Here is a 13660-nt window from a genome sequence, read left to right on the forward strand (position 1 = left end):
TAAGGCATGCTTTGATGTCTGCAATGTCAGCCCTAATGGCCTGTTGTCCATCAATAATTCTGAGATAAGTTTCCTCCAGTGGGGGACCAGGGTTAACCTCGATATCCCCGCACAACACCAGCATACAGGAGCAGAAACAGTTGTAGGCAATATTCAAACACATGCGTGGGCACGGGAGGACTACAAGAAATCTATCGTCGCTACGAAAGGAAGAGCAATAACTAACCTGCGCCACAAAGAAAAGACGCATGGTGAACGTCCGCCGCCGTGCGTCCTCTCCGCGCCCACTGACGATGTTAGCTGTCGTTGCAGTCTTTATAAGCGTCGATCCTGATGACGTCTGCCATCCTGATGACGTGTTCCAGCTTTGATTATGAACTGTCACTGTGTCGTCGCTGATAAGGGAATGATTCCCAGCTTGCGTCCCGCTGAAGCCTGACCAGGGTGTGGTAGGTGTGATGTGAAGCCACGCTGATGCATTGCCCGAAAGCAGCAAAGCCTGCGCCACAAAGAAAAGACGCATGGTGAACGTCCGCCGCCGTGCGTCCTCTCCGCGCCCCCTGTATGTGAACGAGTATGTATGAGATAATAGTGGCAAAAATTGAGAAATTAATTAGTGATTAAACAAGCAGCGAACTCCGTGTATGTTCCCAAGTATCTGCAAAGAGAGCCGCAGGCGGGAGACGTTAGCGCTGTCTGTTATACCCTTAAAGGCAGAGCTTTAGTGTCCCCCGAATTCTCTGGTACCCTTGATCCAAAATGTATAGGTAGCTTAAGAGGGTGATCGCACAAATCCCACTCTTCCATTGGATCACATTTCATTCGCGGTTATACCGGACAGACTACATCCAGCGCTATGGACAAGGGTGGCTCTGGTAAACATCTAAAGGATAGGTTACACGCAGCAAATACCTGCGAAAGAGGATTGAACTGCTGGAACCATAGCTCAGTTGGTAGAGCACCGAACACGAAATTCGAAGCTCATAAGTCCACACCTATCTGACAGCATTAGGTTGTTTTCCTTTACTTTCTAATCAATTATTGCAATCATTACATTATATTATTTCACAATGACCAACAAAAAATATCCCCTACACCTTCCTTGTGTCAGTAAATGTTGGCTTAGTGTCAACAGGCATACAGGCACACAATACACCTCCCAGAGGTTTGTAGAGCTACAAGCTTCGCTTTTATTGAATAAAAAAATTAACTGAGATTGAAATAGAGATGTGCAAGCAGTTGGTTTAGTTATCACCATGGATGCTATACTTTGCTTAACACAGCAGAAAATGGTTGTTATTAAAAAAATACCAAAACTATAGGACTGCTTCATTGGTAACTGCACCTGGAAGTTGCTGCTGTAAAGTCGTTGATTCTCGCGGCCTCATATCTCGTGCGCTGCGATGATCATCCTTGTCCAGGGTCACATCGCCGCGAACTTCCGCATGCCTGCAGCTTTCACGAATAGGACTAGCAGATGACCCTGCTGCACTGCTCCGTTCTTCAATACATCCTTTGATACGTGGAAAAAAAATTGGTCAGCTTAACCACACAAACAGCTGTTACACACATATACATGAAGTTTAACAGTACACTATTCTTTACCTAGTAGTTACTACCTGCCGTGGCCTCCTCCGATTGCAGCTTATTATTCCATCACTATACTCTCCTCATCTTTAAATAAAGTGATATTCTTCGTTTTTCTATTAGAAATGCAGCATTATAAACAAGGACAAATGAATAACTTGCACATAGCGGAAACTTCAGAGAGCTTTTCATTCAAGACTAGAAGCACTATTTACAATACCCGACTAGTGGTATTCGGCAGGGTGGCACATAATTCATGATGCAGAGTTAACACTGATTCTGGCAACAAAATAAAGCTGCCAAAGTTAGCTGTGTGACTAAAACCTCTGTCATGAAGCGCCAACATTTACACCTAAATGCCAGACACTCTGCAATTATCTTGTTGCTTTTGAGTTAACCATATCTTTATTGACTTATTGTAGTATCATGCGCTATTAGTAACAAGTTAAATGCAAACAAAGCAACTGCAAGATTGGCAGAAAAATGAAAAGACTAACAAAGGAGTCTTTATATCTGCACAGTTAACTCACTTTTAAGGCATGAAGACCATATTTTAAGTGACTATATGTTAGCTTTTATGTTCAAATTTCATTTATTGCTTTCACTATGTGTGCTTTACGAAATGTTTTTCTGATATTATGGTTAATTCTGTTAAAGGGGGCCATGACAATTCAATTTCGTGTATACCCTGCTAATTGCATTTAATTCTCAACACGTTAAATTACAGTTACCAGAAGTTTCAGTTGATTCTATGTGCTAGAAATTTTTAAAAGTAATTTTTTTATACGGTTAGAACTCGATTTAACGAATTATTTAATTAAATTGAGAAATTTTCAAAATAGAGGAAGGCATCTTTCCGCCCTTCGAAACCTAAAACACTAACGCAGCGGCACTGGAACGCTACCACATGACTTTTGCAAATAACCCGCCCTGCGGATACGGAAATTCTGCCAAGGCAGCCGAATCGCTTGTGCATGAAAGCGACATCTCGTAAAACAGATTCAAATCCACGGTGGAAAGTGCCGCCAATTAGCGAGCCCGTTTCTCCATGCAAGGGAGCAAATTACTGCTCTGTAAAAACAAAACCAGGGCCTTACTTGGGCACCTAGACGTTACTGCTGGTGTGCTGCTAACAAGCTGCGAGACATTGTGGGCAAAACAAGGGAGTAATAACTCATTTTTTCTACTCATTTCTTCCCGGAAAACTTTGTTAAATCGGGTTTACTGATTGATTATTTCGTTACTTCCGGATCACGAGAGCAATGAACCCCGTGAGTACTTGCCAGGGAATCAAAATTTGTTCATAAAATTTGAACTTCATAAATCGGGATTTCTTTAGATAGGGTTTTAACTGTATTACGAAATGATTGCTGGTCTGACAACCATTGATTGCTGACACCACGAGAGCATACCTGCTCCGTGTCGTTTGTGCGTGCTGTTGGCTGCATGCGTGCATTCACACCGTGGACGGCGGTCGCTCGAAAAGTGTTTTATCTGAACGAAATAAAATGCATTTCCCGTGTTTTCGTTCACAAGGGCTTAGTACGCGAGCTTATTGGTGTTTGAGAAAGCGGACTTGCTCGTGGCGCCAGTTTTCCGATTGTTGAAAAAATAGAAATATGGGCCCCTTCTTTATTATTTGCACTCGGAAGCCCTTTCGCATGTTATGAGTGTGGTCTCTTTTGAGCAGTCAAGTGCTCCCATATGTGAAAAGCGGCATGTGCCGTGCATGCCTTCGCCACTGTACGCCGTGAAGGGCATGGTGGTGGCATTCTCTCGCTTGCTACCAAATTCTTGAGTGCTATTTGTTGGCTTGATAATTAAACAAATTACAACAAGGTGTCACTACAGTAAGCTTGCGGCATAAGGAGCAGACAAAAGGGGCAAATGCGATAGCTTCCCTGCTGCATGCATGTGTCAGTCGAAAATACATTTCTTTCAACTCTTAGAACCCTTTTGCAGAACCAAGCTGCTGGCAAAGCCAAAGCGACTCGAATGTTTCAGTGCCTGCCCCGATGAATAGTCACCACCGTCTAAATGAGTGCTTCAAGATAAATAGTAAATCATTTAGCATTGACTGCGTCCATGCGAAGTCCCCTAGGAATGCGACGATTACAACAGACGCGGTCCCGCGCTGAGGTTGTTTACATTCTTAGGCATAGTTTACATTGCTGTGCACAAACAGTACTGCTCGTTTGCTCGGCATAACACGCAAGGTGGCTTTTCATATCTTAAATATTGTCTGCTCTTGCCCATAAATTGTAGATTTTCTTGTTTACACCCTACGATAACATTGCAATAAGAAACAATGATGCTATCACCTGTTTGAGAAATGGTTCGCATAGGACCGGCGCTTCCCGCTAATTATATCTGCTGCCTTCAATGTCACCAATATTTGAATTTAATAGATTTATCTAAAAACACAATCACAGGCAATTCTTATTAATTAAAACAGACAAATTTATTGTCCACAGCTGAGGTCGACTGCCCTCAGCATATGCTCTGCACACCAGTTCACAACGGCACTTCTCCCATATTGTACGCAGGTCCTGCGATCTGAGCAGTCGTGGCTTTTTTTTTCAGTCAAAGTTTATTAGATGAAACATTTTTACAGAATACATACATTACGACAAATTTAGACAAAGCTACACTCGATGACTTTCTGCATGAACTAAAGATTATCAGTTCGCTCTCCGCACTCACCGAAATTGCACACACGAATCCTGCGGACTCGCTAGGCCTTGTAACAATAGGGGCCGGGTGTCCGCCGCAGACAGAAATTTAAGAATCTGGCAAAAGTTCACCACTGATTACCATCAAAGTGTGAAGATGAAACGCAGTCGCCGTTTTGCGTTTTTTATGCGCATAAGGTAGACGCAAGCGCAGGCTTTCAGACCGTTGCCTCACCGGGCATGAAGCTTGCACTCGGTCACAAGCCCAAGCATAGGCGGCAAGCAACGAGCGACATTGTCGCGCGGTGTATTGCCCATGTCACTTGCCTCGCCGCTGGGTTTTTTGTACAGACGCCGACTGAAAGCACATCTTCGCTAGTGTACACACGTCGTGTATGTCACGTAGTGTACACACGTCGTGGCTAGAATTAGGTCCAATAAGGTTTTAAAATTTTAAGTTCAAAGAATGTCACCCAAATAGCACGCGCTCTTTTCTGTTTCCCACTAAGTTCATTCTTTACACTACTACGATATGTGATCATTGGTAGTGCTGGCATCGCCGTCAGTATAGCATGACACACCACCGCGTTAGTGACTGTACCTCTATACTAACCAGACCGCCGACTGTTGATCGGTGGCGCATCAGCCTAGTGTTTCTGGACCCTACCTATACCAAAGAAAAACTACATTATACTGTTATCGCTTTTGCGGCAACAGTCGCTCATATATGGGAGATGACCACTGCATCGATTGCCGCAAAAGTACAGGGGACAAGAGACCTTGCTGCGCATTGCAGCGATGATGGCAGTGGATATTGTCCGTGTGTGCCCATAATATGCCACAAAAGTATTCAATGTTGTGGCTGCTACCGGTGGGAGGCCTTTGCCCGGTCTCAATTTCGATCGCATTTTTGGAATATAGAGTGCGTCCAAGGCGCTAAAATTTTGGAAATTGAATAATAGGCTTTTGTATTAGTTGCTGAATTACAAAGCTGCAATATGAAGAACGACCGTATCATGGCCCCTTTAATCCTTCACCTCCAAACGTGGCTAGATATAATGAACAAAATAGAAAAGGCAAAATAACTTGAGAGCAATAAATTTACCTACCATTAAATGTGGGCATCTGGAGCTGTGCACCTGGAACATAAATGTGAAATTCCAAGTAGATTATTGCCACAACCCACTTTACTCAAATCCAGACTTAGATCAGCTTAATGTCCTCAAGCAACTGAGGCTATAAGGGACGCCGTAGTGGAGAAGGGCTCTTGATAATTTTGACCACCTGTGGTTCTTTAACGAGCAATGACATCCCACAGTACACATATATTGAAACACGTCTGCCATGGTTTGTATCACACCCAGGTCTTCCGGTCAGTAGTCACACACTGCAGTGGGATAAATCCTGATTTAAGCATGCAGCTGTAATTCTCAACCATACAGCAGGGTCAAAGACACATAGTAAGCCATGACAGTACATTCCTCATGGCTTTAGCAACCTGCAATGCTTCATTCGTCATTACTTGATGCTGCTTCTGGGTGGCCTACCGCCAAATAGCTGAATGTAGTAAAATGAAAGATGCTATAAAATAATGCAGACAACTGCAGCTGCTAAGGCATATACTAAAGACAAATCACCTTGATTTTAAAGTAAAACGAGTAAAACACAAAAAAACTACATAAATGTCAATAATGTTGTTAGTAAATTCACAACAATGCCAAATAGTGCCTCAGTAATAAAGTTATATTATGCATCCAGGGATCCAATTCTAGTGCAAATATTAAAAGAAAAAAGTTATGCTGTTGTGATCTAATAAGCCTGCCGATAGTTGCTGAACCACATAAGCGAACAATGCATGTTGCATGGTCACTGCAATGTTCTCGTACTAATGAAAAGTGCTTCCATGGGGAGGTGGGGCAGTGCTCACCATTCATACAATGACAAATTTGTTTGCCATTTTGTGCCTTCGCTAATCTGAAACCAGGTACCACATGAACATTACCTGCCCCGAGATGGCCATGCATACTGGGCACGATGGAACAGGTGGGTGGAAAACTAAGTGACGGCTCTTTCAACTCTCATTCAATACCGAGAAGCTTGAAAGTACATATGCTAAGGTCTGCAGAAGTAGGATGTTTTATGGGCCACATGTCAGCTTCGCGTTGCCGCTTGGAATGTGCATGTATGAGAGACTCAGTCACAGGTCGCCCCATGAACTACAGCGGCATGAAAATGAGCCATTACAAACAATTATAATGCGCACCTGAGCTGGTTAGCACCGCTACAGCCGAGGTCGAGAAACGGTTCATCTCTATTCCTGAGTGAAAGCTCACACAACGGTCACAGACAAACGTGCTTCCATGAAACTGGAGAGCCACATGTAGTTCAGGCACATTCACAGGGATGAAGACCCGGCTAGATGGCTTTGGAGAGTTGGCAGTGTGCGATATATAACTGTGGCTAGTTTATCAACCCAGAACCCTCAATTCCCAGCTCTACGACATGTGACCTAGATAGGGTGCTTCGTTAGATGTTAATCTCTGGGTTAGATGCAAACTTTCTGGACAAGGCGCATCCGGAATAAGTGCCTGACGGCCATCAAAGTTTCCTTAAAGGTTATATAAAATGACATGTGACCTCATTCCGTGTTGGACTATGAATTAAGTTCTTGGGCATGCGCTTTGTTTTTTGGTGGAGTCGTGGTCGCCCAGGCAGAGTTATTTTTTTCATCATGGATGATCGGAAATCTGTGCTTGCATCTGGGCAATAATGGAACTTCACCAAGTGGCAAAGCAACCTCCCTACTTAAGCTCGGCCACTAATATCTGCACAGTGCACTATTCTGACAGAAGCCAACATGAAAAAGAGACAACATGGATAAAGCACAGCCGGACTATCAAACGTCAGCTGCCACATACTCACGGTGCACAATGCAAAAAGAACACTCAGCTCAGTTTTGTGCCTTTTTATCAGCAGCCACTATAACAATCTATCACCTCTTTTGTGTAAAAAAACTTCTCCAAAGGGGTGATAATGAGACTTCTGAAGTCCAGCCCTACAGTTTCACAGAGGCACTGCTCTCACTAACTACTTCAATTCTGGAATAGAGATGGAACTCAGCCGACGACGCTGCTGTGCCTGTTTCTTGACCTCCGCTAGAGCAGCGCTAACCAGCACAGCTGCCCATCTGCAGTGGAATTCATTTATGACATAGTTTCTGGCGGCTGTCGTGCGGAGCAACTACCGGCCAAATCTCCAGTGGTCATGGATTCCAAGCGGTAATTGGAATCCAACACATGAAGAATGCATGCTTGCGGAGCAGAAGTTCTCTGCTATGTGCGCTGCAAAAATGGCAGGCAGTGATGTGATACTGCAGCGCTGCGACCGCACGCCAGTGCATATCACTCATATGAATGCAGAGGTGTTATTAGGGCCAGCAGTATCCACTGCAGCAACTAGCTTGTGCCCCCCCCCCCCCCCCCCCGCTCCTACCCAACTCATGCATCGCATTATGCGAAGCTCGCTACATAGCATAAGGCTGAGATTTCTGTAAAAAATCTCATGGAAAGCCTACCTTATGAATACCATGATATCTGTATGTATATATTAAAAAAAGCAGGAAAGCCAGCATGTGAAATCGCTTTGAAACAAAGCAGCACTAATAATTACACATGTGTTTGTGACATGGACGAATGAGGCAACTGATAGTGAGAATCAGCAGAGCCAAGAGTTAGTAAATAAAAAAAATTATGAATTGGAGACATTGTTTAGTATTTAAAAAAGTTGCAGCAATGAGAGTAGGAATAGGTAGGAAGAGTTAAAATGGCAACCTGCTAAGGACTATTCGAAATTGTGCTGAAAAACCGAACTCACATCAGCGCGCACTACTAGAAAGAAACCAACAACCAACTGATGCGAACAATGCCCGAGCATATATAGAAACGCGTACTGGTTGACATGAACAGTCAAGGCTAACTAAAGTTGTGTAGAGAAAGAATTGTTGTGTAGACCAATCAAGGCTAACTCTTGTTTGTGTAGAGGAAGGATTGTCCGATCACCTCATGGTCAGCTTAACCCTGCCACTTGTACAGATGGCGGAAAACTATTCCTCACTGCTCAGTTACAAAGGTTATTCTTATGCCGATGACGTGTCCATTATAGAGTATATGGAAAACTGTCTTTTCGAATTTAACGGCGCTGATGTGTCTTTCCTTTGGAATCGGTTCAAGGTAATGAGCCACTACTGCATAAACAAATTCATACCTACAAAGAAAAAAAGTTCACAAGCGCACACCTTGGATGACACGCGATGTTATTCACATTAAACGTAAAATAAAAAGGTTAAAGAAGAGACATGGGAACCCAAATAAAATAAGAGAAGCGCAGATCTCTCCTGAACAAAAGGTGTACGCAGCAAAAGAGTACTATTACAATACTTCACTGCCTAACATTATCAAAAATGACCCTGAGAAATTTTGGAAGCATATGAAAGAAAAAAGAAACTAATTTCACAAATAATGATTGATGGCACCCCGATAACTAAGGATGAAGACATAGCACAGCATTTTAATGAGTACTAATGAGAGTCGGTGATTTTAATGATAGTCGGTGGTGATACCGCCCAGATCCATCTTCATGAAAGTGAAGACGACCCATCCAACATCTTCATCTGGTGCGGAACTCGCAGCCTTACGGGCTGCGGTGGAGTTCATCAGTCAAGAACCTCCGCATGACTGGACGGTTTTCACCGACTCTAAAGCAGCCCTTCAAGCCCTGCAAGCTGCGCTACGCCGCGGGTCGCAGGAGCAGTTTGTTGCTGACATCCGTCTACTGTACCACAGCACCGTTTCCAAAGGTCATGACATCATTTTTCAATGGCGGCCAGGACACTGTGGTATTAACGGTAATCACCAGGGCGATGCGGCTGCGCGTTCTGCTCACAACGACGGACTTCCAGTGAGGATTCCAATATCGAGACCTGACGCTGCGTGTGGGCTTCGCCCTTTGGCGCTGGAGCTCACACTTTCAGCGTGGAACACGGGAGAGTTTTGCAACCTCCGCCTCAAGGCACTGGACCCTGAACTGTGTCTTCGTCTTCCACGCAACTTAGAACGTCGCGACGCAACACTGTTATGCCGTTTATGGATCGGTGTTGCATTTACCAATTACTATGCTTTCCGGACGGGGATGAACGACAGCCTTGCCTGTGAGAGCTGTGGTTGTGAGGAGACCATCGCTCATCTTCTCTGTGAGTGCCCTGCATTATCGAGTGCAAGACATACACTGTGTTGTGCCCTGGACCGCCTCGATGCTCGCCCATTAACAGAGCAAAAGATCCTCGGTCCGTGGCCACAGCAGTCGACTGCCCTCAAGGCATACAAGGCACTCTTTGCCTACTTGACATCGACTGGTTTGAGTGACAAATTGTGACAGCGTTGTGCGTGTGTGTGTGTTATGCCTTTTTCCCTTCTCTGTTTGCTCCTTTTAGTCCCCTAATCCCTCTTCCCCAGTGCAGGGTAGCCAACCGGAACCCCTTTCTGGTTAACATCCCTGCCTTTCCCTCCTCCTCTTTATCTATCGATCTTGAATGAGTATTTTCAAAGCGTCTTTTCAGTATCAAATGTTTGCGTGACGAATTTTCTAGAGAGATGGGTATATGATGTGGATTTTATTTGTTATTCTGGAATTGTCAATATGCTAGCAAACCTGAAAGCAAAAACTTCTTCTCGCACTGACGAAATCCCAAACATCTTTTTAAAACGATACCCAGAGCTTATTGTCAGATTTCTTGTAAAATTTTTTTCTGTTTCCCTCTTGAGGGGACCGCTGCCGGATGACTGGAGGGTGGCCCGCGTTGTTCCTATATTCAAAAATGGGGATCGCTTAAAATTACAAAATATCGCCCTAATTCTTTGACCGTACAATGCTGCAAACTCCTGGAGCACATTGTGGCCAACTGTATGAAGGAGTTCCTGGCTGCAAACAACCTGCTCACGGAGTTCCAACATGACTTCAGGAAGGGTTATTCCACTGGAACACAGTTGGTATCAGTGATTCATTGTTTTGCTTTATCCATTGACAATAATGGCCAAATGGATGTAATATTTTTAGACTTCACTTAAGCGTTCGATAAGGTTGGCATACCTGATATATTTGTAAACTGGATTACTGCGTACCTGACTAAACGAACTTAATACGTCACAATAGGTGAACATAGCTCGGCCACTCTTCCAGTCACGTCAGGGGTACCGCAAGCTAGTGTTTTGGGTCCCCTACTCTTCCTACTGTACATTAACGACATCGTTAATGTCATATCTCCCGGTGTGAAAATTGGGCTTTTTGCCGATGACTGTGTCCTGTATAACGAAATAACCTGTCCACATGACCAGACTGTCCTTGAAACAGACTTAAACAGGACATTGAATTGGTGCAATGAATGGGGGATGCTCCGCAACGCTGAAAGATCAGTATGCCTTCGTGTCATTGAAGTTGAAGTTGAAGTTTATTCCTTTCTTACAAAGGAGGAGCCGGGACTAAAAGCTGTGGCGACAGCTTGACAATGGTCCCGGCTCCTTTACATACCCTGCAGTACAGGAGGAAAAGCGACGGCTATACATACAACAAACATACATACATACAAAGAAAAAGTAAAGAAATCACCACTTCGCAGGCCACCTATGCACATCATGCAAAAATGACAAAATAAAATGCGATGCGATGAAAAGGTCATAGATAATCATACAAAGAATGGTGCATAATAATCAGAAAGATTGCATCTGAAATTCTCAATGAAAAGAATTCTCCCGGCAGTATTCCCGAATTTCTTGTTTTGATTTTCGGGTTATGTCAAAATTTTCTTCGTTTAATGTGTTCAGCAGAATTGGAAGGTTATCAAATAAGGATTGATTCACATAATAGGCTCTTGGTGTTGGGGTAAATCAAATTTCTCTGTGTCTTGTGTCACGGCAGCTGGCTTTTTCTCTGAGTTGTGCAAGCAAAATGATGAGGTTGTCGGGGTGTTTTAGGTGAGATTTGTAACATGATAGTAGTCTATAAGTATCATCATCATCAGCAGCAGCATTATTACACCCACTGCAGGGCAAAAGCCTCTCCCATGTCTCTCCAATTAACCCTATCCTTTGCCAGGTGCATCCACCCTTTGCCTGCAAACTTCTTAATCTCATCCGCCCACCTAACTTTCTGCCGCCCCCTGCTACGCTTACTTTCTCTTGGAATCCACTCCGTTACCCTTAAGGACCAGCGGTTATCTTGCCTTCGCATTACATGCCCTGCCCAAGCCCATTTCTTTCTCTTGATTTCGACTAGGATGTCATTAACACGTGTTTGTTCCCTCACCCACTCTGCCCGCTTCCGATTTCTTAACGTTACACCTATCATTTTTCTTTCCATGGCTCGCTGCGTTGTCCTTAACTTAAGCTGAACTCTTTTCATTAGCCTCCACGTTTCTGCTCCGTAGGTGAGTACCGGTAAGATTATGCTGTTGTACACATTCCTCTTGAGGGAAATTGGTAAACTGTCACTCATGATCTGCGAGAATTTGCCATATGCGCTCCACCCCATTCTTATAGAGAGAGAGACTCTTTAATGAAGAAACAGAGAATTTAGCCGGCGTTTCAATATCGCTGGCATGCTACTCTGCGTAGGGAGGGGAATTTCGGAGATAAAGACTGAAGGAGAGCAGCGTGGAAGAGGTGGAAAAAAAAGAAAAAAAGAAAATGCAGCCATGAAATGGGTACTAAGGATGCAGTGGCGAGTATTGATGTAACCTATGGAATGAAGGAGTGCATAGTCCGACGAATGGGCTGACGAAGTTCACTGCAAGAAGAATGCATGAAGGTAACCTGCAAGTGAATTTAGAGCTTATCGAGATGTCCAATGTATTTTAAATATGTAAAAAGAAAGTTCATTGCAAGTCTCTGTTGCCTGAAGCAGGCTAAGGGGCCTAAAACTTTGTCCATTGTTAGGGGCACTGGGCAGAGCTTCTGCATGCAATGTTCATAGTACGCACGCTCGTTAGCATACGCAGGGCACTCAAACAGGATATGTTCCACAGTTTCTATCGAAGCACAGTTGTCACAATGCGGACTGTTCATTTGTCCAAAACGGTATCGCAGGCCATTTGTGTATGCAGCATTCAGAGGAAGTCGGTGATAAAGTGTTTCGAGTTGTCGAGGAATTCTGGGTGAGAGTCTTGATCTAAGATGTGGGTCGATTGAGTGAAGAAATTGGTACTGATGTGTCGGCAAACTCCAAAGCCGATACGTTTCTTCGTACACAAAACTTTTAGCCATTTGGGACGCATCAGATTTCGTGAGAAAACTTCGAATGTATCTCTGATGTTGATGGCCCTTACGGGCCGCTTCATCTGCTTTTTCATTAGCCATAATGCCACAGTGAGCAGGTACCCACTGAAATGTTATGCAGTGGCCTGCGGCAATAGCTAAATGATGGATATACCCAATGTCCAGGGAAACTGGCTGGTGATTCGTTTTCGTCAGCAGGTTGGCCAGGATCTGCAGAGATGCTTTTGAATCGGTGAAGATAACCCAACGGCCGGCGGTTCGGCGCAGGATGTAAGAAACAGCTTCCTTAATGCCGTGAAGCTCAGCTGTTGTAGAGGAGGTCCTCCGCTGCAGCCGGTAAGAAAGGGCATGGCCTGTTGAGGGCACATAAAGGCCACAAGAAGAAGTTTCTTTAGTAGTGGAACCATCGGTGAAGATATGGGTGTGCTGCGTATATTCTTCGATTAAGTAGGCGAGAGTAGCTTGCAGAAGTGCTGCCTGTGGCATGCGGCTCTTTGCATTCACACCTGGAACAGACTTCTTCACCTTTAGAGGAGAGAGTGTCCATGGAGGAAAGGCCAGAGGTAGGAGTTTCTGAGGCTGATTAATAGTAGGCAGGTGCAGGAGCTGCACTGCCTGGCCAAAGCTAGAGTTGCTGTGAGTTAGGTGGACACGGTGTAGGAAGTGCTTCTTCCCTTGCAGGACATGGCGGAGATGGGTACGCATAGTTTCCTGGGCGGCAATTACCTCTAGTGGGAGACATCCTGCCTCCGCTACTGTTCCTGATGCAAAGGAACCCTTTGGGAGGCCAAGACATATTCGCAGGCAGTTGTTCCGTGCGGCATTGAGAGTCTTATTGCTTGATGTAGATAATCTTTGAAGCACTGGTAGACAGTAGCGCAAGGTTCCTTCAACGTAGGCTTTTTCAAGCAGAAGCATTGATCGGCAGTTGCTACCCCACCTTGTTCCCGCCATGAACCTGAACACTTGCGATGCTGCAGTAATCCTCGCACGGAGTTTTTTGATCTGAGGTGACCATGACAGATTATAGTCGATTACAACACCCAGGAATCGCTGAGATCGTACATATGGCAGCGA

General features: G+C 44.5%; 1 protein-coding gene across 3 annotated transcripts in view; it reads left to right on the forward strand.

Moving 5' to 3' along the window:
- Positions 1–13660, forward strand: part of LOC144106253 (uncharacterized) — a 63151-nt gene that overhangs the window by 35101 nt on the left and 14390 nt on the right. Inside the window, exon 2 of one of the 3 annotated variants that reach the window (XR_013308945.1) lies at positions 6244–6295. The exons of the other annotated variants lie outside the window; for them this stretch is intronic. The gene's annotated coding sequence lies outside the window, so the exon portion shown is untranslated. Of the gene's footprint in view, positions 1–6243; positions 6296–13660 lie in introns of those variants that run through there. 3 annotated transcript variants of the gene reach the window in all.

Source organism: Amblyomma americanum, chromosome 10 (assembly GCF_052857255.1).
Source record: "Amblyomma americanum isolate KBUSLIRL-KWMA chromosome 10, ASM5285725v1, whole genome shotgun sequence".
Classification (NCBI taxonomy): domain Eukaryota; kingdom Metazoa; phylum Arthropoda; class Arachnida; order Ixodida; family Ixodidae; genus Amblyomma; species Amblyomma americanum.